General features: G+C 29.5%; 1 protein-coding gene across 1 annotated transcript in view; it reads right to left on the bottom strand.

The window, feature by feature from the left end:
- The window catches only part of LOC109599624 (heterogeneous nuclear ribonucleoprotein R), a 53,736-nt gene that overhangs the window by 18,370 nt on the left and 9,364 nt on the right, over positions 1–26,002 (bottom strand). The window lies entirely within an intron of this gene.

Raw genomic sequence — 26,002 nt, 5'->3', positions numbered from 1 at the left:
GTTTAGCGGCTATGGCCCCAGCCCCGGAACCGGGACGACAGCAAGCGTTCCGTACGTGGTCGCCGTCCCCGACACCAGCCTGCGTCCGATGCAGACTGCCGTTTCATCCGTTGCCGCCGCCACCGCCGGCGCAGCGACGCAACATGCAGCTGCACCGCCGTAACGATCAATAGGTGCACGTACGGTGCAATGATCAATAGCCGCCGCAGTCGCCGCCGCCGACGGCGACGGCCTCGACGTCGTGGCGTCCTTCGGCGCCGCCGACGCGACCCACCTCAACGAAACCGTATCTGGAGCACGGGGCTCATTAATCTCATTGGCAAAAATAAGAAAAAAAAAAACAATGGGGGTCGTCCCGTGTTTTTGGGGCCGAAATTCCCACGAGTCCTGGACTCCGGGTCATATAATTGGTGTCTGCCGATGAAAAGGTGTTGATTTAAATTTCGCAAGAAAGCGGTCTCAAATTGCAAATGTTCCGTTCATATGGTGGACGGAGCGGTTCCCGCCATTCTCTCTCGCTCGGGCGCAAACAGGTTATTCAAGATCCGTGCCCCGCACACACACACTCACATACACGTACAAAAACGTGAAACGGGGCGGAGGCGGTTAAAAATCTTACACGAAACGGGTTTCGGTGGTCCTCACATCGCATCCTCTCTACGGCTGATACAGGGGCGTAGAGGCTCTAGGGATTCCGTGGAGATTTACATACCGTTTCATTGTCCGAGATACGAATCTTAAGGCTGTTGATGGTGTAGGGCATGTTTCGCGCTTCTTCAGACGCGCATAGATCCGGCTCGCCGGATGCCGGAGTCGTATTTATGACGCGCTAGGCAATTTAGGCGTCTGGTCTAGTCCGGACTACTCTTGTTTGCACGTGCCAATGCAACTTAACACCGTATTTACGTTTTTGATTTTGTAAAATTATTTTTATCATTTATGTTCTAATGCCAATTTCATTTGATATGAAGTCTTGTTTAAATTACGTACTTATCATATAATATTATGTTATTATAACTATAAACAAACAGTAAGTACTCTATTATCGCAGTGCAGTATAATCCATTTAAAATGGAAACACGTTATTTATAACACCATGTTGATAAATAATTGCTCAAAAGATAGATAATATACTCCATAAATCCAAAGGAGATGTAATAATCCAAAAGAGATACACAATATTATTTAATTTTACAGAGGAAACATCAGATTCTTCTAACGAATTTTTTTCTTCTGATTATCTTTTAAAATATACAATAAAGGGGGACAAAAATATCCAAAAATATTAAACACCTACTTCACAAGTTAATTGGCACTGAAGACCAATATGGTACCACCCAGAATTAACTTGGACTTTTCCATATACTCCATATCTTAAAGTTAAGCAACACTATGTAAACTGATAAATTGATTGTTATTACCTTAATGATAATATTTCTATTTAATCCATATGTATAGATAGAATAAAACCAAATATTTACACATTATCAATGTGGATGCAGAAATTAAGTATTAAATCTTATGCAATATCAAATGCAAAAATCAATAAAACAAATGTACGCCACTGGAGGACGGGATTTTGCCATGAATTGGGTAAAAGGGTTGTTGCAGTTTGTTGCTCGACGAGTTTATTATTGATAATCGCCTAAATAATCCCATAATTCTTCCGTTTTCAAGGTTAGATCCCCATGTGACAATACTTGCACATCATGGAAGGTCAAAATTACAGGTACTCAACCCAATTAAACGTTAGTGGACACTATGGAAACGACTTCCATGCCAAAAATATATTTTAAAGAGGGATGGTTTGGACTATGTTGGAAACCTTGAATTTTAAAGACACATTTTGGCCACATCTGTAATATATTAAATAGCATAATAAATTTCTGAGTTTTTAAGACATCCATTCGTTATTAAGATTGATAACACTGAAAATAATGGATGTCAATGTTTCATCACTTAGTACTACCTTCAATAAGTAGTAGTTTTTGGAATGGCAAGTGGTAGAAATTATTTTTATTGTTCAATAATCAACTCCAAGAAAGGAAGTAAAAGACATTTTGTCCAAATATGTTAATAAAAAAGTAAGGTTTATGAAATCAGTTCATTATGAATATAAAAAATAAAAATGTATAGATACAAATATTGGAATTATTTTGTCACCATTCATCAATAAAAAATAAGAAAGGAAATAGAAGACATATTATGTTGCTTATGGAATTCATTCATGTCGACCAACATTGCCCATAACTGTAGTTTATCAAATAGCATAATAAAGTAATAACATAAGTAGAGTACTTATGACTTCCATTCATTATCACATACTAGATAAAATATAATGAGTAATAAAATTGTGCCAGATTTATCTTTATCAGTACTACCATACGTAGCGAAATGCCAAATAGAAAAAAATATATTTCCAGCGTTCACCAAGGATAAAGAAAGGAAGTGAAAGACAAGGTCCAAATAACATTTTGGGCCGCTTATAGAACTACTTCATGCACAATTCATCTCTTCAATATACCCGAGGCATCCGTAATGCGTTTTGCAAGCTCCACGTTCGCCACCGAGGCTCAGACGGACGGACGTACGCCAGCTGGCTTGCAAAACCGAAACCTTGCCCCCTGCGTCCCGCACAACAACCCTAGCACGTAGCGTGGCACTTGCCGAATGCGATCGCGAGGTGCCGCGCGGGGGGGACAAAAGGGCCTTGTGCGAGTATGTGTGTGCGAGAGTACGTTCGACCTAGTCGACGGTCGTCTCCGCGCCTTCCTCCGGCTCTGTGGCGCAGAGTGAGACAGCAGTACGGAGGGTTGTTCTTCGCACGTACCGCATATGTGTGTGTGTGTGTGTGCGATTTAAAGACCGGATTTTATGGCTCCGAAACCGGGGCTGTGGGTTCGCATTGTTGATGATTATCCTCTAATGAGAGTGCATTGACGCTAACGTGCCTCTTTCACTTGGTCATGCTAAGCTGTTGCATGTTACATCCGAAATGTCTGGTGCCCAAGTGAACTACATCTGGATTGTAAACATCCTTGACGCTACGATTTGCGAAATGCTTAGACCGTGGGTCTAATGGATCAAAAGAGATGTGGAAAAAGGCTAAGTCCTCGCCCAGTACGCACTAACAAATCAAAGCATCCTAAAATTACATCCGATTTGGCACCATGTTCTCCGTGAGTCACGTCGATAATTTATCGAACGGCGACGCCGCGAAAATCACAGAAAAAGTGCTGACGTTCTAATTCAAAAATACATCACGGCCGACCGACGTCGATGATAACGATAATGAAGAGCAACAAGCGGATGGACGGATGGACGTCCCCGCGTAACAAAACAAGTGGCTCGATGGGCCCGCCGAAAAACCAGTCGCATGCGATTTAATTTCGTGCGGTCCCCAGTATAGGAGAAACAAGAAGAAAGAATTCGCGGCCGTTATGATTGCCGGCCTGGACGGACGGATGTCTATGCGAACGAAACGCACCGCGTCTCCCAAGGACAGGGCATCTCGTGCGAACGGCATGCCCAAATTGATTTGGACGATAACGGTGACATTGATGGTGGCCGATGCGATTCGCGACTAGGTTAGCCGGTTCAAAGCAATAAATAACTACTAGTCTATCTACATATTTATGGTAAACGGAACACGTATAAAAATGTTTATAAAAAAATTAACATATTGCACCAATTTATACTAATATATTCATTCAGCATTAACGAATGTCGAAAGAATAAATACTGCAATAGAATAGTAGCCAGTCAGATATTCAGAAGTGCAGTTATCGAGTTAAAACCAATCAATGTAAACAAATTCTAAGAAAATTATTATGGGTTTATAAGGCCTTGATTAAAACCATTTATTAAAAAATTGCGAGAAATATGAACATTTGATTAAATAATAAATACGTTAACATAAATGACTAAAAATTAGAAAGTTCTCACGCTGTAAGGAAAAAAGATTTTGCATTTCATCATTCAGTTTAGCTGTGCTTATTTGGTGTTTTTTAAAGACCTCGGTCGTCGTCAAAAGCTACACAAAAAGTTAAAAAGTTTGTATACACATTTAAACATACACTAAATGTTTAATTGGATCTATAAAAATGATATGTCATTAATTTATTCTGTACTTCCAATCATAAATTTGTGCCTTTATTCTGTTATTTACTTTCATTACTGTTATTTTATCGTTGACGAAGATCTATATCGAAATATGTAGGGTCTTACAATAAAATAATGTATTTTCAACTCTAAATCAGTTGAAAATGATTATTTACTATTTCTTAACAATATGCTGTTAATATTATTTTAATAGGTTACAATGGTTAAATATTTTACATTTAAAAAAGGCGCTATAATAAAGGCCACCACTGCATATAGTATTCAAAGATCAAGTAGAAATATTTAGATCAATTCTGGACGTTATGTATGAAGAAATTATTTTTTATGCCTATTAAATTTTTATTTCTTGAACATTTAAAGATTTAAACTGAAGTGTTTTAGACATTCAGTTACTCAGAGAAGTAATATTAAAATCTAAAAAATATAACAATTAGTGTACTATATTTGTTTAATTTATAATAAATATGTTGTAATGTTATTATTTTTGACTCACATATAAAATTTTAAAAATTATTTATTTACTTGCTTTCGTATTTACGGAATTGGTATCAAAGTGTGATACTTCTTATCAATTCATAAATTGCCCGTTGTGTTTACATAGATAAGTGATAAATTATAACAAATGCTAAATTATATATAAAAATTTAATTTAATGGAAAATTTCTGATTTTATTATATCTGTATACGTTTATTTATTTATTATAATTGGTTGTATTACATAAAGATAAAAAAAATACGAATGTTCTTATCGCTATTGTTTATTCCATTCATTTCAGGCATTGCACTACAACAACAATCTATTTCCTTTATTTTGCATTCATGTATATTAGTTCATAGTTTATAGTCTCTAATGATCTAAATGAATGTTAATTAAGTATCCAAATATTAAAACATTGCACGGTTTAGTAAACAGATGATATAAAAAGGAACATTCGCTAAACAAACCCCATTTTGACACTAATTTTCAGCCCCAATCCCATCCGACACCTCATTACAAATAAACACACCGATAACAGGAAAATCAGCTGTTAAGCGGTCCCACCTGAGCACCTCTAGACTAGTAGTGGTGGTATCAGGGACCGACAGCGGGTTTTTAGGGTTTCCTAGACACGACAAGAAAAAAACTAGATGTGCCAGGCTAATCGCAGTGACGTTACCCCAGGGATTTTTTCTGGCTGGGTGTGTGCGCGGATCACAATTGAATTTGGCTACAGGTTACCATAACAATTGCGCTTTTTATGTCCACGCTTATGCATTGTGTTTTCGGATGTGCGGTCGTATTTGGCGTGTGGATCCAGTCAGCTGGTTTCCATTGTATCGGATGGATATTATTGATTCGCAAAGGAGCGATTGCATTTAATATCTTTATCATTTTTATTGAGACTGTATTTTAGATTTAGATAATGCCAAGCCCATTTCAGTATTTTTTTTCAACAATTTCAACATACCAACTAAAATGAATATGTCATAGTAAAAAGAACAATAAGGCAATGTATAACTTTGATGATAATTCTCTTTATGGTTTATTCTTGTAATCTAAATAAATAGATGAAGAATAGGCTAATTGAAGTCTCCCTGATTTCAATTGTATATGTAGTATATTCAAATAGTTTATATGAATGTTTGGATGCAGTTAATTTACGAGTATTTCAGAAACAAGTTTTTGGAACAATACAGGTGTGTGGGTGGACAAAGTGATGAACAAGATGAAAAGTTTCACAAAAACATGACTGAAATAAAAGTAAGTATTAACATTAGAAACAAGTAAGCTGTTTATATAATTCAAATGAATGAAATATGGATATAAAGCAATAATTTTGAATATTTTTCCATCATAATATTCTCTTTTCTTATGCTATCTTGGTCTATTGAGACTCGAAAAACTGAATAACGATTAAAATGGTAAAATCTTCTATACTGAAATTATTTGTTGTTCAAAAAATATATTTAATGGTATAAGCGACTGGAAATGGACAAAAATTGTTGAAACTTGAATCTTTCTATATTTTTTATGTAAATGAAGTTTTTTGTAGTGAAGTAAACTGAAATCAATACAACAATATTTTCAAAAATATATTTAAAATGTATATAAAAAAATATAATTAAAAATATATACATAAATTTTTGGTTTTGTGGCTCCATGAAACGTCTAACTAAAAATTAAGGCATACATATAAAAATATGACAAAAATTTATAATTACTTTTAGAAAAATATTAATTTTTGTTAGGCGATATTGAGACAAAGTCGTGGGAATCCTTTATAAAGATTTATAAAACATCGATATAATTTAAATAAACGTTCGTGACAGTGAATGATGTCACCAAATACAATCATAACTAATCGCAATATTGTTTACGTTTTAAAATGTTATTGGAATTCGTATGCCACCTACTATAAGAAAATTATCAGCAATTGTATTAAATTTGAACCTGACCATTTGTAATTTGGCACCAATTGCTGAAGTATAAATAATCTTGAATATTTCACATATTTATATTTTGACTTGGCTCCATAGTTTCACAAGGTAAATATTTGTTTTATGATTACATTAGGTATATATTAAATAAAATTAATCTATTATACAGGTTTCATTGGAAATATTAAGATAATTCAAACCTCGATTTACAGAGAATAACTGCGAATTTTTAAATTAGCTTCAATATTCCACTAATTAAAAACATGCAATTCTCACTTAAAGTATCATTTCATTGTTATGACGTTGCTTTACAGTTTCGTAAGATAAATAAATATTTGCTTTCTGATTACATTGTCTTTTGGTTGACAAAGAAAATTTGTGTATTGCTTATATTTTTTTTTTAATTTAATGACAATGTGCAATCTAAGAAAGTACATTCTAAAACAATTTTTAGTTTATAGAAAGTAATTGAAGTATGTTTAAAATAAACTCAATGTCAATTAAAAATTAATAATACTACCTCTACATAGATTGTGGTTCATTTAATATAGAACTCAATAATTTATATTTTTTTATTTTTAACTCAGATTTAATGAGCTTTTTACTGTCTGATATGAGACAAAAATTATTTTTATATTTTTTTATGAGAAAATAAGTTTTCTATTGTATTGACCGTTTAAGATCAGTGCAGACAAAATACTTAACGCATTAGTTCTTATCAGATCAGTGCTTGTTAAAATGTGTTTAAAAGTGTAAAACTGAGTTGTGTCATTAGCGAATATAGTAACATCAGAAAAACTGCAAGGTAAATGTAGCTTTGTTGACATTAAGAATTATGCTTGATACATTATTTCATGTTGAAATAAATTCATTAGAACAAAACAAGGCATTAAAATTGTCTACATAAATATTCTTTATTGTTAAAAATTGAGAATAAATTTAATAGTAAGTTTTCCACTGAATATTATTGAACTTATTACTTAAAATTGAAAAACAAATTGTTCCTGTCAATTGATTTTTTAATACGTGCATACCATGGTATTATTGGTACTAATAAGAGGACAATTCAATTTTGCCTATCACATTACATTCACTAATTCAGTTATACATATTCAAAGATATTTTAACAAGCACTAATCTGATGAGAGTTAATGTGTTATGACACTACTTGGTGTTCTCAAAAATTTTCATCATTTTATTAATCAGAAGAATAAAATGAAATAAATAATTAAATTATATTTGAATATAAGATAACGTCTCATGAAATTCCTAATTGTTGGTACCAATAAGATTACAAGTTCAATTTTGCCTATTACACTATATTCACTGTCGTCTTCACTCAGTTATTCATTATTGAAGGATTTTAACAATCACTAATCAGATGAGAGTTAATATGTCACTATTTGGTATTCTCAAATATTTTCATCATTGTCTTAATCAGAAGAAATAAATCATTGAATAACTAGTTAAATATATTTCAATATAAAATAAAGACTCACGAACTTCTGAATTGTTGGTGAAAATGAGAATACAAGTTTAATTTTGTCTATGATGAGAATTAAAATGTGAAGTCACTATTTGATGTTCTCAAATATTCTCATTTAGTTGATCAGAACAAATAAACCATGTAATAAATAGTCAAATGCATTTGAATATAAGATAAAGACTCACGAACGTTTTAATAGTTGCCAATGAGACAGTGTTCAATTTTATCTAGTACACTATTTTCACTGACATATCTGCCCAGTTTTACATAGTTCAAGATATTTTAACAAGCAATGATATGAAGACAGTAAATTCATTAAATAACTTCTTGATGTTGAATAATGTGGCTTTTAACTTTGACACAGACATGCATTAATATGGAGTATAGAACCATTTGACTATGAAAACAGCTTTTAGTTATTACATATTTTCAGATATTTTTGACACATTATATCACGGTTATTGCATCAATCATGTACAATTCAGTGGAAACTATATTATTTAATTATAACATGATCAAATGTTTTTCTTTTATTCTCTAAAAAACAAATATTTTAAGAGAGAGAAAAGAACAACTTCTTCGGACTGTCTCCTTTTGCTGAGCTATTACTAATAAAAGTTGAAGTGAATAAAAGTTCATTAATGAATCCTTCCGTCAGTTCCTAACTAGGTGGCACATTGATTTTACAAAACGCAATCAACCAACTGGTCTGGGGTTGAGGCCGTCGCGGTCCGGCCGCTGAAATCGCTAATCAGAAAAGAGCTGGTTGGAAAAGACCGGCGCGCCTTAAAATAACTCGTGTGCCGGCCCCGCAACGGCGGTTTTCTTCGAAGCGAATCTCGCGGCGGAGGTGCATATGCAGCGCCATGCACACTGCATCGGCGAAATGCATCTCTCGGATGTGTGTGGTGTCGGTTGGCCTTCGCTAAAAATAGCGACGCCGCGGCAAATTCACCTTGGCAACAGAGAAAGGCGCGCGCCTCGGGCCCCTCCGTTGTTCCTTCCTTGCGGCCCGCGACGCGATGGAAATTGTCGTGAAAGCCGTCCCGTGGCGGCTTTTTTCGCGCCGGATAATTGCCGAACCGAAGGACTCGTTCACCGCACCGCGGTTTTCGTTTCGCGCCCTCCAATCTTCCTCGTCGACGTTAGATGGATAAGCCATTTTAACAATTAATCACAAGATTACACAAAAGCGTATCATGAGTATATGCATTTTCTATACAAGTTTACGTTGAATTCTAAAAGACTTATGTTTTTTCCGTGAGTCCCCGTTTTTTAAATATTGTCAAGAACTCATATTTTATAAATTGGAGTACATGATACCACATACTGCTCTGTAATTTATGATATATTGGTTTGACGAACATTTTAAACCATAATATGGTAATCCGGTAATAAGAGTAATCGAATATGAAGAAAAAGTTTTTAATCTTATTTCCATATTTTCTATCTTTCAAGCGTCAAAAATTACTGAAAACTGGTGTTCTCTTTACTTGATAGAAGGTTTTTCTATAAACAATTTGAGACCATACACAAGAGATATAAAAACCTAACCTAGGATAAATCGAGCTATTTTACTGAAACTGTCATATCTTACTTTCTCCTTCTTTCTGTCATTGAAATCACCATCTCAACAAAATAAGATCACAATTTTATTAATATTTGTCTAGTAAGAAAGGAGATCGAATCATGAACATTCCTAACACAGCTTCTATCGTAGAAAGTAGTTACGGTAGTGGTCATTATTATAGCAACTTTTTCAAGTGTTAAATATTTTAGCCACAATTCTTTTATTTAATGTGACTTGTTAAAATAATATTCATTTATTGTTGTTGTTTTATACAGTATGATAAAAGCTACTATATTGTTATTCTATAAAATGTTTCATATATTTTTGTTGTATAATTTTGACACAGCTTGACTAGACTTGACCGTTTTCCGAATATACGACAAGTCTTTCAAGCTTTTTAAAATATTGTGATGAGTTCATTTATATTTTTAAATTTTTTGTGTCAAATTTGATCCCGCAATGTTTTTTATAGAGTTGATGTCTGGAGATTAATTTAATTCGTCTCAATTTTGAATTTGTGTTTGGGATCATTTTCATTTTGAAACACATTTATTAAGAACATAATTTCTTCGTATATGGAATCCAATTGTTGTTTGCCTATGCCAGAAGGATTTAAGTATCCTCATATCATAATATTTTACTATGAATATTACAAACTTAACTTGTGTAATTTTGTCCCTGTAGGATGTTTAACATAAGCAGAATTCATTTTATTAAAAACTAAATTTAGACTCATCATTAAAAACTACTTATACCCACTGTTCTGTGGTCCAGTGAATGAAATCCTAAGCAAGTCAAAATTGGACTTGTAGGTCTGGTGTCAAACGAACCCCCATCCACTAAACAGTTTCTCACAGCTCTTGAACTAATTTCAGCAAGTTCCATTTTTTCCAAATTGGCTTTAATTTCAGATAAAATTGGATTGACATTCGAATTATCCAGTTATCGATTTTCTTTCAATATTTTCGTTGCTTACACTTGGTCAGTTCCATTAATTTTTTTAATAATACGGGAAACGATTGACTTATTTAGCCGTAAACTCTTAGCCACCTCTTCTTGTTTTTCTCAATCTTGGTAACATTGAATTATATTTTTTATACAGTTTTATTCAAACCAGTGACTAAATAAAATCAAAAGGCCTTTAGTAAATAATATATTTAAATTCTCAGAGAGCAATGAAAGATTATAAAGTAAAAAGTTTAAGCTATAATTTAGTACATTGAAAAATAAAAGTACACAATTTTGTAAATAATAAAATTTGATTGACAATGCAACAATAATAGAAAAGAACAATAAACATAGGTATTTCTGAAACAATCTAAAATATTAAAAAACGTCTTTTGCTGAAGGAGCAGAATGAAAACAATATTCACCAGAAATTAAATAAAAATATCGCACAATCTTAATCGATATTTAAGGATATTGTTTACGGTTTTCATAAAATATTTGATATTTAATTAAAATTGATAAAAATTTCCTTAAAACTACATTTCCTGGACACTCATATAAATCACTTTTTACCCAATTTAGGAGATGAAAATGACGAACCAAAATTTAATTCCTATGGAAATACAGTTTCAGAATTATTGGAAAGAAAACCCTGAAATCGGCAATCTAAAAGGGAAAGACAAGTTAGTGGATAAATGACGCACAATCTTGATTGTCGTTTAACTGTGTTGCCCATGGTTTTCTTGGAAATAAAAAAGTTAGCAAAGATTGTTAAGCATTTACTACTTTTACATTTACCATGAAATAGGACTTTATAATTACTTTATGCATTATCATCTAGACTACTTTCCTCCTATTTTAGAAGCGGCCAATAATGAACAAGGTGACCATTTTCACCTAAATTTAATTGCTATGGAGAAAAGATATCAGGATTATTGGGAAGATGACATGGAGATTATTGCTGTTCATTTATACAAAAAACTGATACAAAGATGTCCAAAAAAATTCACACACATAACAATGGACATAGCTCATATTATTTTGAACTGTAATAATTCAATTTGAAAATAAAAAATTGAAGATTTCAGATGTTAGTAGCCCTGCATTTTAATATACATATCACAGTTTTTCCAAAATTGTTTTCTTAAAACGATAATGAATCTTCAAATCTGTAATGTGATGAAAACGAAGAATTTATGCAGAAAATACAAAATCAAATTGCTCATAGTGTTTTCGGAAATAAAAAAATTGATAATTATACAACATCAAGAATTTACTGTTTGATATAGGTGTTCTTAAATTTACAATTCCTGCACTGTAATCTAGATTACTTTCCTCTTTATTTATGAGCTGAATATGAATTTGTTTTAAAAGTTCCGCTTTTACAGATCAATATGGTAACTTCATGTACAGCAATTAGCAAAAATATTAGTTTTTTCGAGTATATTTCAAAAATGAGAGACATGTTCGACATTCTCAAATTGTACAGAAAATTTTCCTAGGAAGTTTTTTCAAAATTCAAAAACTAGTAGTGGTACCAGCCAAATAAACTAATTGTAAAACAATCCATCGTGTTTATTATTCAGTTAAATATCGAAGCGTCGTTGATAACGACGCTTTATCATAATAAATTCGGGTCGCCCTTATAACCCAGTTGACTTAATAGATCTGCACTTGGTGTAGGTCACATTTCAACGAACGTTAGATAAATTCGTGCGAGCTGCACACAAGAGGGGAGACAGTTTCCCATCTCCCGCAGCCAGACTCGAAATAAGATAGCACAGGAACTTCAAACACAAAACCAACTGTTGCTATTAATAATACGTACAATTTACAATGCAGACGGTGTAGGGTCTTTGTGGTGATTGCATTAATTAATTGCTCGGACGACATTTTATCTTGCTGCTAATAAATTATCATGTTTTTACATTGAAAATGTACAAAAACATGAATTGAGATGTACGTAACGAAATATACAAGAACAAAAAAACAATTGCTACTGTGGTACAAATTCTTAGGCACCTCTGAAATTTTAATTATAATTAAATTGTTTATTACGTTTTATGTTTATTAAGTACATGAGACATTTTTTAATTAACATTAAATAAATTAAATAGTTTTTGATTAAATATATATAAATTTAATTGTGATGGATGATCATATTTTTTTTCAAATCAAGTTTAATTAATTTTATTTTTAATAAAAATTAAAGTGGTAGGAAAAATAAATTTAAATTAATTAATTAACAATATAATTTTTTACAACTTACTACTTACTAAAATTTTGATTTATGTTTTATACTTACTAATTTACATAAAAATTTATTTATTTTTAAAAAATTGTCAAAAGTTGCAAAATATAATATGAGTAAGTTAATAACAAATTGGACTCAATTTTGACATTACATATTTTATGTTAGGTATATAAACCAATATGCAGAGTGGCCAAAGCTAGGGATCTAAAAGTATACTCGTCAACCAATTATATTACATTACTACTTACTTCTGAAATTCATAATTATAAATTTTAATTATAATTAATTTGTTTATTGGGTTTTATGATTATTTGGTGCATAAGATACCTTTAAATTTTGGTGTTACATAAATTTTCATATGTTTACTAAAATTAAAAATTAATTTTAATTGTGATTAAAGGTTACAATTTTTCAAATTTAATTTCTATTAAAAATAATATATGTATATTAACAATTCCACTAACAATAAAAAATATCAGGAATAATATATGAAAATTAATAATAAACAATATAATATTTTAATGAAGCAGTTTCCATTAGAATGTTTTACAATTATTAATTTACATGAATATTTATTTGTTGTGATTCTCACAAATTTGTCGTAACTCATAAAATAAGGTATAATGAATAGGCGGAAATTACAACCAATTTATTTTATAAAAATATATTTTCATTTTGTATTATAAACCAATATTTAGTGTGGCTAACTTAAGATTGATATATTCCACAATCTCCGTTAAAAGTCAAAAAAGAGAGTACAGTAAGGGACCTAAGAATATACTTGACACAATTTTGATTTTTTATTATAAAAAATCCATTTCATATTAGATATTTAAATCAATATATAATGTGGCCAGTTTAAGATAGAAACACATGAAAATTATTTTTTATATTTATTAAAATTTACTCAAAATTAAAAAAATAGGGTAAAAATTAATAAATAATAGTAAAATAAAAAAAAAATAAAATGAACTTGCAATAATTTGGACACAATTTCTTCGTTTTATTTTAAAAAAATCATTTTAAATTTTACATTTTTCATTATGCAGTTGGAGCTAATTTAAGAAGGAATAACTCCTCCACTTTTTTATTTAAATTTTTCAAGAGGTGGACGATGAAAAATTCTGTGAATATCATAAAAATTGTTTCTTTATTATGTACCGTGATCTAATACTACATTTTTATGGGCTAAAATTATTGAAATATTTTTTATGTAAAATATTATATATTAATAAATGTCTAACGGAGTAAAGAATTTCATCGAATGAATTTATTTGTTCTGATTATCTAAATCATAAATATATCTAATATGGAATCAAATAGTGAGTAAAAGCATTAGTTCTAAGAATTAAATTAGTGTTTGCTAAGTGTGGTGAGTGATGTCATTAATGAATGTAGTGCAGCAAACAAAATTGAATTTCTGATTTTGTTGGCACGAATAATTCTATTATTATTAATTTTTCATAAATTCATTAGACAATTTACATAACTGTTAAATATTAAAATTTTTATACATTTTCATTTTTCCTTACTACACTTCGTTGATTTAGTATATACTAATCAGTACTTTGTATGTAGTAAATGATGTAATGAGATGAGTAATCAAAATAAGGGAATGTACTTTCTCTATTTGCAAATTATTTATTGAAATTTCAAATTAAAAAATAACTATTATTAAAAATTTTAATTAATAATATTAACAATTCTTTTTCATATAAAAATAATATCATTAACACAAAGGAAGATTTTACTATATTTTATATTAGGTATGCAATTTTTTATATAATCAAAAACACCCACCACCTTAAAATTTTAAAAAGTCACATGCATACAAAGTTATTGTTTGAAATAATATGTTAAATTTCACTATTAGTTATAAAACCTAGTGATGTCCGTCTATAAATAAATGTACGACGCCAGCAAGTTCTGTTTCTATTGAATTAAGTGAAAAGATCGAACGCAGCCTCTCCCGTATTTAATATTAATAAAAAAATTATTGCATATTTGAACAGATGTTCTCGATCGTTGAACCGGAGCCCATTGCACTGACGCGAACGATATATCTGAGAGGGAAAATTTTTACAACCAATCTATATTGTTTCCACGAAAGAAAAAACTCTCCTCAGATGCATTTGCAGTTAATGGTACTTTATACTGAATGCTGCGCCCCGCGTGTTTTCACACTCCCCTATTTTAAATAGATCTTAAACCTATTATTATTCTACTGTCAACTACTTTTACCCCTTCATAAATTCTATAGCCTTGAAGTGCATTACACAGTGTCGCTTTTTTTTGAGTTTCTCGGTATTATATGAATCGTAATTTGAAATTTTACTAGAGCTCTGTGGGGATTGTGAAGGGGTTGCGAAAATCGTCATTTGTCAGTGCAGTTAGGGAGTTATTATTAAGAAAAACTGCATATGTTTTGTATGTTTTATTTAAAAATTGTACATTGTGGGTCAAACAAGAGATCTAAATAAAATGTTTTATTATTGGTTGGTCTTTTGTTAAATCTACTTACAAAATAAACATTATTTTGTAAACTAATAATTATTCAAAAAAATTCCAAATTAAATAAAACACGTATATTACAAAAATACAAAATTAAAAAATTAAATTTAACTCTATATATTATTTGAAATATTTTTTGGTTTGAAAATGATGTACTGTAAGGATATAATTCGTGAATTATTTTGTTTATGTGATCAAAAATAAACATGAAGCTGCAGAAGTGGCCGTAGCATTCGCAATGGATTTGGTGTATCCTGATTAAGTGGCATGATTTTGATTGGAAGTGACAAGTAGACAATCTCTAGGCCATTCTAAAACCTACACCATAAAATAAATTAAGCAATATTTCGTACTCATTAAACTGCAACGGACACGCCATTAAAAAGAACCTTCATATAAATAAGTTCATCGAAAGGATGCGTACATAGATCATACATAAATTAAATGAGGACACAAAAATTATGTGTTTTGGTAAATGCCAATTCTTTCCTTGCACACAACTAAGATGAGTCTTTTATTAGATTACGTGTTTTGGACAAGGTTTTATAGGTGGCAAATCTGGTGAAACAGTGGTTAAAAGAAAGCTACAAAATATTACCTTGAATGTTCAATCTACGGTTTAACTCTAAAGAAAAAGTCAAAACTGGAATTGATCAGTTCCAACCCAAATATTTTTTACGTAAAATGTGGGTAGATAAGAAACTGGTAAATATCCGGTATTTGTACAAACTGCACCCAAAAAATTGTTGTATTAGATATTCCCTAAAGGGAGTAAACCAACATAATACATTTTAAAGAAATATTTTAAAAAGAAATTAATGTAAGATTTAATGGTAATTTTATTAAAAATAAAAATTTAAAATTATTAATCATTTATCGTAAACTTAATAATAAATATTTAAATATACTTGTAGCAAATACACAAAATAAAAAAAGATCCTTGTCCAACTCACATAAATAAAACACAGGCTACTTAAAATGAAAAAAGGGAAAACGGTTACAAATTAATTAATTGAGTTCTTATTAAAAATATAAATAATTTAAGATAAATCAAACACGTTTCAGTGCTTCGGGATTTTATAATTATTATTATTTGCACCTTCATCCTTTTCTTTGTTTTGTTTTTTAAATATCACTGAAGAAAATGTAATCGTGATTATTATTGTACTATATTTAGAATGTAGTAGTCATTATAGTAACTTTTTAAAATGTTAAATATTTTATTTAATGTAAATTGTAAAATAATATTAATTTACTAATGTAAATTTTGAAAGAGATTTTTAATGATTAAATTTGTATTAGTTAATTTAACAATATACAACTCTATATTCCTTTAGGCTTCTTAAATTTATTTAAATTTGTAAAATTTTTATATCGAATATAAAAGTGATGCCACATGTTTTCTATATATCTGAAGATTGAGAATGTCAAGACTAAACATCGATGTTTTGATTTTTTAGCCAATTCGACACAATTTTGGATTTGTGTTTCAGATCGTTTTCACATTAAAACACATTTGTCCAAAGCATGATTTCTTCAGAATATGAAAGCAAATTGTTGTTTAATGTATCCCCATGGCATAATTCAACCACCACCATGTTTCACTGAGGGTATCACAAACTTTTTGTACTGTTTTATCCTTGTAAGACATTTAACATAAACTGAACCATCATTTTTAATTAACTAGACTCGTCACTATAGTTTTGTGAATATCGGACTATTTAACTTTAAATTTGTTAAAAAAATGGTTTGTCACTATTTTATCTAAGTTCTAAATTTAAATATTATTTCTTAAAGTTTCGCTAAATTACCAGATTTCCTAATATTCCCACATACAATCGAATTTTTATCAATCAAAGTCGAAGCAAATTAGTTGGCAATGACCATTGTGAAAATTATCTGTAATTTTTACTTGATAAGTCGAACTTCGATTAGTCAAATATCTTAATAATAAATAGTAATTCAATATTTGACACAACTTTCGATAAGTCGAATTTGTGCTGTCTGAGGTAAACTTTCCGACGTTTTTCCTAACCAATTATCAGTTGATTAGAATAATACCGGAAACTCCTACAATTCACTTTATGGTGTTTTCTTGATTACATCATCCTCAATTCTAAATGGAAGTACATTTTATTAAGGGTTTATCCAATTAAAAACATCCCCTACAATGGTAATGCTTATATGTCGCTACTAGGCTTCGTGTGAGAAAACTCATGTATGAAAATATCGACAAAGCTATTCTGGAATGGCTTAATCCCAGCATTTTTTGAAAATGAAAATAGAAATTCTTTCGTCAAACACAAATAACTGACTTTTTTACATTAAAATAAAAACTTTACGTAATATAATACATAATAATAATAATATTGATTGTATTATGTTTTACATATTTTATAGATTTCAAAATGTTATTTTTATCTTTTGCAACATCTATCTTAAAGCATACTTACATGATAAATATACATTTATCACTTTCTATGTATGTATTTTATTTAATAACTCAAAGTCTTGATTTTTTAATCAAGAATTATTGAAGTTAGACCGTATTTATTTTGTTTCATAAATTCTTAAAAATAAGAGATCTTTAAAATACCTAGACTAGGCCTGAACTGAAAATAATTAACTGGATTAAAACCTATCTTTTTCTAATTCTCGATAAATTTACAAAAAAATTGAACGCAACAAGTGCAGGGTGCGAAGCGGCAACCCCGCCCGCCGTCGAGACAGCACAAATCGGCCGCCGCGGACCGACCCAGCGACCGGTCGTCGAAGACTGCACCACTACGTCACATGTACGCCACACACACATGAAAAAAAAAATAACTACATACTGCCACGATGCATTCTATTCTATTTCGTTGCACGTGCGTTCGCATGTTCCGTCGTCAGACGACGGCGACAGAGAAGGACGAGATGTGTGTTTCGGCGACGCGTCGCTCCGTTCTGCAGAGGCGATGCGCCGCGGTCGCGGACCACTTCTTTAAAAAAGAAGAAGAAAAAAAAAACAATTTGCTGGACGTGTGTGGATTATGCACGCATAATTTCCGAACGGCATTGGCCTTGGCTGACGATGGAATTTGCAGTCGCGATGTATTTCTGTAATACTAATGAAAGTGCGGCGGCGGCTCCGCTAAACCGCTAATAGTGTCTGGGTCTGAGGATGGAGATGTTAGAATTTTTTGTCCGAGATTAATGTTTCAAAGGTTTTCAAACGTTTGGCATCGTAATTTGCTACTTTATTTGAAGGTTCTATCGATAAAATTAATGTCTCAATAATGGCGAATGCGTTTCTATGCGGTCATATACAGTAGTGGCCATAAATTTAGTAACTTTTTACTTTATGGTCTTTCATTGTTCTCTGTGAATTTAAATCCATTATTTACTGACGGTCTTTTACTTATTAAAATTATTTAATCATTGGTCGGATATATTAATATTAAAAAATTAGAGAAAGTGTTAACTACAAAAAAATTTGTCTGAGTTCGTAAAACTCAAAATCATTAACTGAATAATTCGAATGTCAAAAACAATCCAGTCTTATCAATTAAAAAAAAAAACAATTTGAAGGAAATGGAATTTGCTAAAAATATTCAAGTACTATGAAAAGACAGGATGGGAATGGATGGGTTTTTACTAAAAATATGACCAATTTGACCTCGTAAGATCACATTTATTGGATTACCGAACGGTAGGGACTAGATTAGCAACGAATCTAAATTTAATTTACAAAAACATATGTTTGTGCTTATATTAAACAACCAAAAGGGTCAAAACTGCACAAATAGTTTGTTATACAGTGAACCATGGTGGCGGTTCAATTATGCCATAGAAAACGATCCCAAATACAAATACATAATTGTAACGGATTGGTTAAAAGATCATCATCAATGTTTTGTCTTACTCATCCCAATCTCTAGACATCATCATCAAGCAATTAAAAAACCTTAAAGGAATATAGACTTGTCGTATATTTGGAAAATGATTGGATCTCTGCCACGGAAATGGGTCAAAATTATAAAGCTAAAAGAATATTATACAAAGTGTTAATTTTAAATTAACTAACACATATTCTTCAAAAATTCGTTTTGAAATTAATTTCTATGTCCGGCTTAGTTCAGAAAAATATGTTTGTAACATTTTATAGAATAAGTATAAAGTATTTTTTATAATACTGTATGAAACAACAATAGTAAATTTATTTTAATATTTATTTTATCAGTTCTCATTAAATAATAGAGTTATGGCTAAAATACTTTACATTTTAAAAAGTTGCTATAATAAGGCATCCACTGTGTGTAGAATTTTGAAAAAAATTAAATTAATTCTATTTTTAACTTAAATCACTAATTGAAACACGAATACTACTTAAAATGGAAAAAAGCAGTTACAAATTAATTTCTAGAGACCATTTTATAAATAAGTAATTTATGTAGGATAAATCATACTTGTCTCATTTTAAGTTATTTAGCATTTTATATATTATTATTAGCAAAGGAATTTTAATTTTTTTAAAGAGAGCTGAAAATTGTTCTTTCTTTAAATTTGTCAATCTATCGTTAATTTATCATTCTTACTGAATAATTATAAATGTAATATAAACATATTCAATATTAATTAACATAAACATGTTTTTACACCCATCAATTTAATAATTTAAAATTTAATTATTTTAAATTGCATGTGCGTTTAACCCCTCAGTTTCGAATAATTGCGATTCGCGACGGGACAAAGACCGAATGGAAGGAACAAATCCATTGCGAGTGTACGGCTAAAGGAACGGAGGAACGGCGCGTCTCCATCGTTTTTAGTTGCGGGTCTTCGGACAGTGCATTCACCTTTAACGAACTTTGCTTGTCGAGTTTCATTGCGAATCGCGGGGTTGCCGCTTCGACGTGCATTTGAGACGTCTGGAAGACATTCCTTATGTTAGTGCTATTTCGCCATTTTAATTTGAATATATGTGTAATATTCATTACCACATTCCCAAAGTTAATTTACAAAATTATAATTTAGAAGCACATATTTTTACATAAGGAAAATATATTTTCAAGTCTTTAAAGTTGTGTAATTGTAGTAATTTTAATTTATTCTGGAGTGGAGCTTTTGTCATCAAAGATTGATCTAAAACTGTTTTTAAAACTATTTATTAATGTAAAATTAATTTATTGTTTGGAAAAACACTTCAATGGGGAATAAAAAGTTGAAAATATTATAATAAAATTGTTTTAAATGAATCTAAAACACTAGACAACTTATTATATTATCTATAATCATTTTGATATTGCTATATAAATCTTTAAAGCATTTTTAAAAATCACTAAAATTCAACCTATACTTTAAATACTTAACAAAATTCTATAACCGTAATTGGCCACCTTATAAGTGGAGCTTCATCAAAGTATGATCTAAATCTGTCTTTAAAACTATATATTTGTAGTAAAATTAATTTATTATTTGAAAGAACACTTCAGTGAGGAATAAAAAATTGAAAATATTATATATTTTCATTCAAAATAGTCTAAAATTAACTTATAACATTAGACAACTTATATTAGCTAAGAGCATTTTATTGTTGGCAGATAAATCTTTAAAGCAGTTTTAAAAACCTCTAAAATTCAACCCATATTTAATAAGTTTTCTAACCGTAAGTGGCTACGTTATAAGTGGAACTTCTGTCATCAAAGACTTATCTGAATTTATTGGTAAAACTATATATGTATAATAAAATTAATTTATTATTTGAAAAATGTTATTAAATATTATATATTATATTATTTAAAATAATATAATCTTCCAAACAAAAACTCTAAAATCCTTCTAATATATTCAGTATTTAATAAATTTTAATTGTAAGTGACCACCTTACAAGTGGAGCCTGTGACATTATAGACGGATCCGAATCTGTCCGATATCAATGCCGTAAATATTCGCAGACAAAAAAATCACCCCTTACCAGCGACACGGGGTGAAAGGAGGCCGAAACTCCGGTTGGGGTGAGCGACGATTCCCGTTTCGTCGTGTCCAAGACGTGCAAATTACACGGACTAGCATACGAGTTTTCCGACCGGACAAAGGATTGCAAATTATTTTAAATCAATACCCCGAGAAAAGGGGGTCCACGTCGCAAACTAGTTATGCGGTATATGTCGACGTCGACGATGATGCCTCACCGATTTTATTATTTTGCGTTTTTTTTTCTACGCTCGACTAGGATGAATCGCAAAATTCGCTCGTCCCCTGCCGGTTATCTCACAGGGTGCTATTTTTGCGATACGATAATGGGGATGTTGTCCCACTTAGTGTGTGAAGCAAAAGCTGTTTTCGCATTTGAACTTTTACGTTCATCGGACACGAGTATATCAAATTAAATAGATTAATTGACTATCAAGTTAATACTATTGATTGATTATTGATATATTGTCGAATTTATGTCAACAACTATGACTGTTTCTTATTAAAATAATTTCTATGAAATATTATAAATAATAATATATGTATGTAATTTGTAAATCAGCATTTCTTTTAATTAATGTTTTTTAAATTATACTAACTATTTGTTAAATATTTTATCGCTTTTTTTTTCAATTGAATTGTTAAACAAAAATATTGTTTGAACGAAAGTTTGTTTTCTATAAAATTTTCTTCAAATTCAAATTAAATATTTCTAAAATTGTTACATAATTATTACAGATATTATAACTTTTAATATTAATTATTATTAATGATATAAATGATTATATTTATTATATTTTTATTATACATTTTTTTTAAATATTGGGAAAATACTTTTATTTTAACAATATATTATTAATAACTGTCGAAATGAATTAAATTATAAAATTTATATATACATTTTATAGATATGAAATGAAAATGTTTTATGTACAGTAGTGACCATAATTATAGGAACTTCATAAAATATATTAAAAATATGAGCTGCTCTGCTTGAATTAGATGCCAGTACCTAAAATGTTTATTGTTTTACTTCTGTTATTGTTGTATCTACAATGCAACTGCTCATTCTTTAAAAAAATGAGTACTTTTTTATTTTTCAATAAACAAAATTGTAGAAATTTTGAGTTTGTAATCTTTAATTACGCTCTCTCTTCTCTCTCTGAAAGAGTTCTTTTGCTTATTATAAATATTTCATCATTTTGTTAAAGTTTATAATTCAGCGTTACCAATAGTAAGATAAATAAGAAAAGATGGCAAAGAGTTTACAGTTAAATAAGACAATCGTTTTTCATATTTTTAAATAATTTAGAGAAACTGGCCAAGTGGTATAAAAAGGTCCGTACAATTTGAACAAAAAAAATGATAACTAGATAATTCGAATGTCATAAAACAATACAATCTTATCGTCAACTGAAATTAAAGGAAATGAAACTTGCTGAAATTAGTTCAAGTACTATGAGAAAATAATTAGTGAATTAGAATTCGTATGACTTCAAAACCTCAAAACCGTATGGACGAATAATTTTTAGTGATGAGCCGTAATCTAATCTATAAAAAATTATGGTTTATGTTCAATGCACAATAAGTTTGTTATACCAGTGAAACATGCATCAATTTGCATCCATATAATGAAGAAATTATTATTTTAATAAATGTATTTCAACACGAAAACGATCCTAAACATAAATACAAATGTGTAATGGATAGAGTGAAGGACCAAAGCATCGATATTTTGCCTCGCCCATCAAAATCTCCAGACATCAATCCTATAGAACATTTATCACATTTATAAAAAAAATTTGATATGAAAAGTTTGCAAATTTAAATGAACTCATCATAGCAATTCAAGAAGCTTGACTTATATTCGAAAAATGAGCTAAAATTATAAAACAAATTTGTATAGATATCACCAAAAATCCCTTTCAAAATTTTACTAGGTTTATGTCCAGCTTAATTCAGAAAAATATATGTAACATTTTATAAAATAAGAATATAGTAGTTTTTATATTGTTGTATAAAATAATAAATAATATTAAACTAATATTAAATTGATATTTAAAAAAAGGTTTTGTATACATTTTAGTATAAAAATAATTAAATTAAATAATTAACTAAAATAATAATTATTTTAAATAATCATTTCCATTTTAAAAAATATATATTTAAATAGCAAATTAATTTTGGAGCTCTAAAAGAATATATCTATTTTAACTCTATAAAAAATATGATTAATAATTAAAAAAATTAACACACTTAAAATACACACATAACTCTAGTGAATGAAATTAAATTACTATAGAATGACAATTTCCCACAAAACATTTATAATTTGCAAGAATCATGTAACTCAACAGATAACATCCTATCTCATGTAGCAACAAAATTACAAGCTGTCGCCTCCGTATTAGATATTAATAAAAACAAAGATTTCTATGTAAATATTTATAGCATCGTATTGGCTTACATATTCGCCTAGCTTAATAATTGTATCAGTGTGGACTAATAATTTTCAGAATTGTTGATAAATTAATATAAATAAACCAGATAATTATGATTCACTCTTATCACTAGGTAAATACTACATCCGGCGTAACAACTCGTTCTCCTTATCTAAATTCCCGTTAGAACCCACTATTACATTAGTTGACAGTATAAATTTATACAGCTATGCTAATGAATCGTCGTGAACATATTTGTAAACAATATTTTTCCGATTAAAGTTGACTGAATCACCTGTAAATATTTACGTGACATTTGGTATATTGAAGTAATTATATCTTTTTTATTTGTGCATTAAATTGATTTATAACCACCGGAATTTAAATAAATGTTAAGATAATTTAAGTGAAAGTATACCATTAACTTTTTAGTTACGTATGTAGAAATTATAGATAGTGTATTATAAACAATAAATTGACTAAAATAAAATACTAACTACAACATTAATGTAAATTTAAACAAAAAGGAAAAATCCTATAATTGTTGAATTAAATAATTATCTAAACAAATTTTCATATTAAAATAAGCCACAATTTTTTGCCGGAAAAATATTGAACTTGTCTAAATCAAATCTAGAATAATAACTATGAATGTACACCAAATGTATGAACCATATCTTAAAAACTAGTTCTACTCGAAAAGGTTTAGAAATGTTATCAAAAAAAGGAAAAGCATGGAACTTTTTGTTTTCGAGAAAAAATTGATACAACATTAAATTGTAACTATAATCAGAAATGGTATTTTAAAATTGCGAATTGAGAAATTTAATTTTTTTTCATAAATTCTATTAATGGTAAAATATAATCACAGAAATTCCCAGCTTGATAAACTAACTTTAATATTTAATATATTGATCAAGAATTTTTGTATTTCCCCAGATGTTGACTCAGAACTCTCCTGAAAATTATATACGCAAAATTAAACATAAAAGTGAATAAAAAATAGAGTCGAACTTATAAACTTAGGGGAATATCTTAGAAACTACTACTACTGAAATATATATAGAAAAACTATTAATATTAAAATAAAGGTAAAGCATTGAACTTCGTGTTTGGAAAAAAAGTAAAACATCATTGTAACAACAAAAAGTCAAAATTTGATAATTATTTTTATATTTAGTATATCAAAATTAATCAAGAAATTTTGTACACTCTCAAAACTTGACTAGAAATGCCTCTGAAAAATACATACAAAAATTAAACATATAAATTAATAAAATACACTGTCAAAACATATGAACTTATCAAGAGAATTATCAGAAAAAAATATGAATATAAATGTATCGGGTGGTGAAATATCTCAGAAACTACTAATATTCGAATAGGTGTAGTAAAACTATCAATAATAAAACAAAGCAAATGCATGGAACTTTTCGTTTTGAGAAAAATTTGTAAAATATTAAATTGTGACTATAATCAGAAGTGGTGTTTTAAATTTTCTAAAGTTTTTTTTATGAATTCTATCAATATCAATTATTAATACAATCAACAAAAAGTCACAGTTTGATAATTGTTTTGATATTTAATATATCAAAATTAATCAAGAATTTTCGTATGCCCATAAAACTTGACTAAAAACCGTCCTGAATAATACGTACGAAAATTAAACATCAAAATTAATAAAATACAATGTGGATCTTACTATAAATATGAATGTACCGTGTGGTGAAATATTTCAGAAACTACTATTCATATAAAAAAACAAAAATTAAAAAAAAAACATTCAATAATAAAATAAAGGTAAAGCATAGAACTTTCGTTTTAGGAAAAAAACTATAAATATAAATGTACCATATAGCAAAATAATGCAGACTACTGAAATATTAGGTTAGGTTATATTATGTAATAGATGAGGAATTCTTTAAATTTGGAAAAAAAATGGTAAATCATTCATTTGTAACTATAATCAGAAGTTGTGTTTTAAAATTTCTAACCACGAACATCTGGAGGAAAAAGTATTATTAATAAAATTGGTCCTGAAAAAAGCGTAAAAAGTCAAAAACATTAAAATAATAATAAAGTAAGTATATAAAAATGTAAGAAAGTGTCAGAATTAATAACAGTTCACAAAGTCAAATATCCAGAAAATTCAAATCATATTTTAAGTATAAAATTAATTAGATCAAAGATTATTTGCATATGTTAACAAAATTAACGTGTGAAATCGCATTAAAGAAAAAGGAATGTAAACGGACAATTATTAGTGCGACTTGCCCAGTTAGTACACGTTCAAGGCA

Source organism: Aethina tumida, chromosome 3, assembly GCF_024364675.1.
Source record: "Aethina tumida isolate Nest 87 chromosome 3, icAetTumi1.1, whole genome shotgun sequence".
Taxonomy (NCBI): domain Eukaryota; kingdom Metazoa; phylum Arthropoda; class Insecta; order Coleoptera; family Nitidulidae; genus Aethina; species Aethina tumida.
The sequence above is the reverse complement of the archived record's forward strand: the minus strand, read 5'-3'. Positions and strand labels throughout refer to the sequence as shown.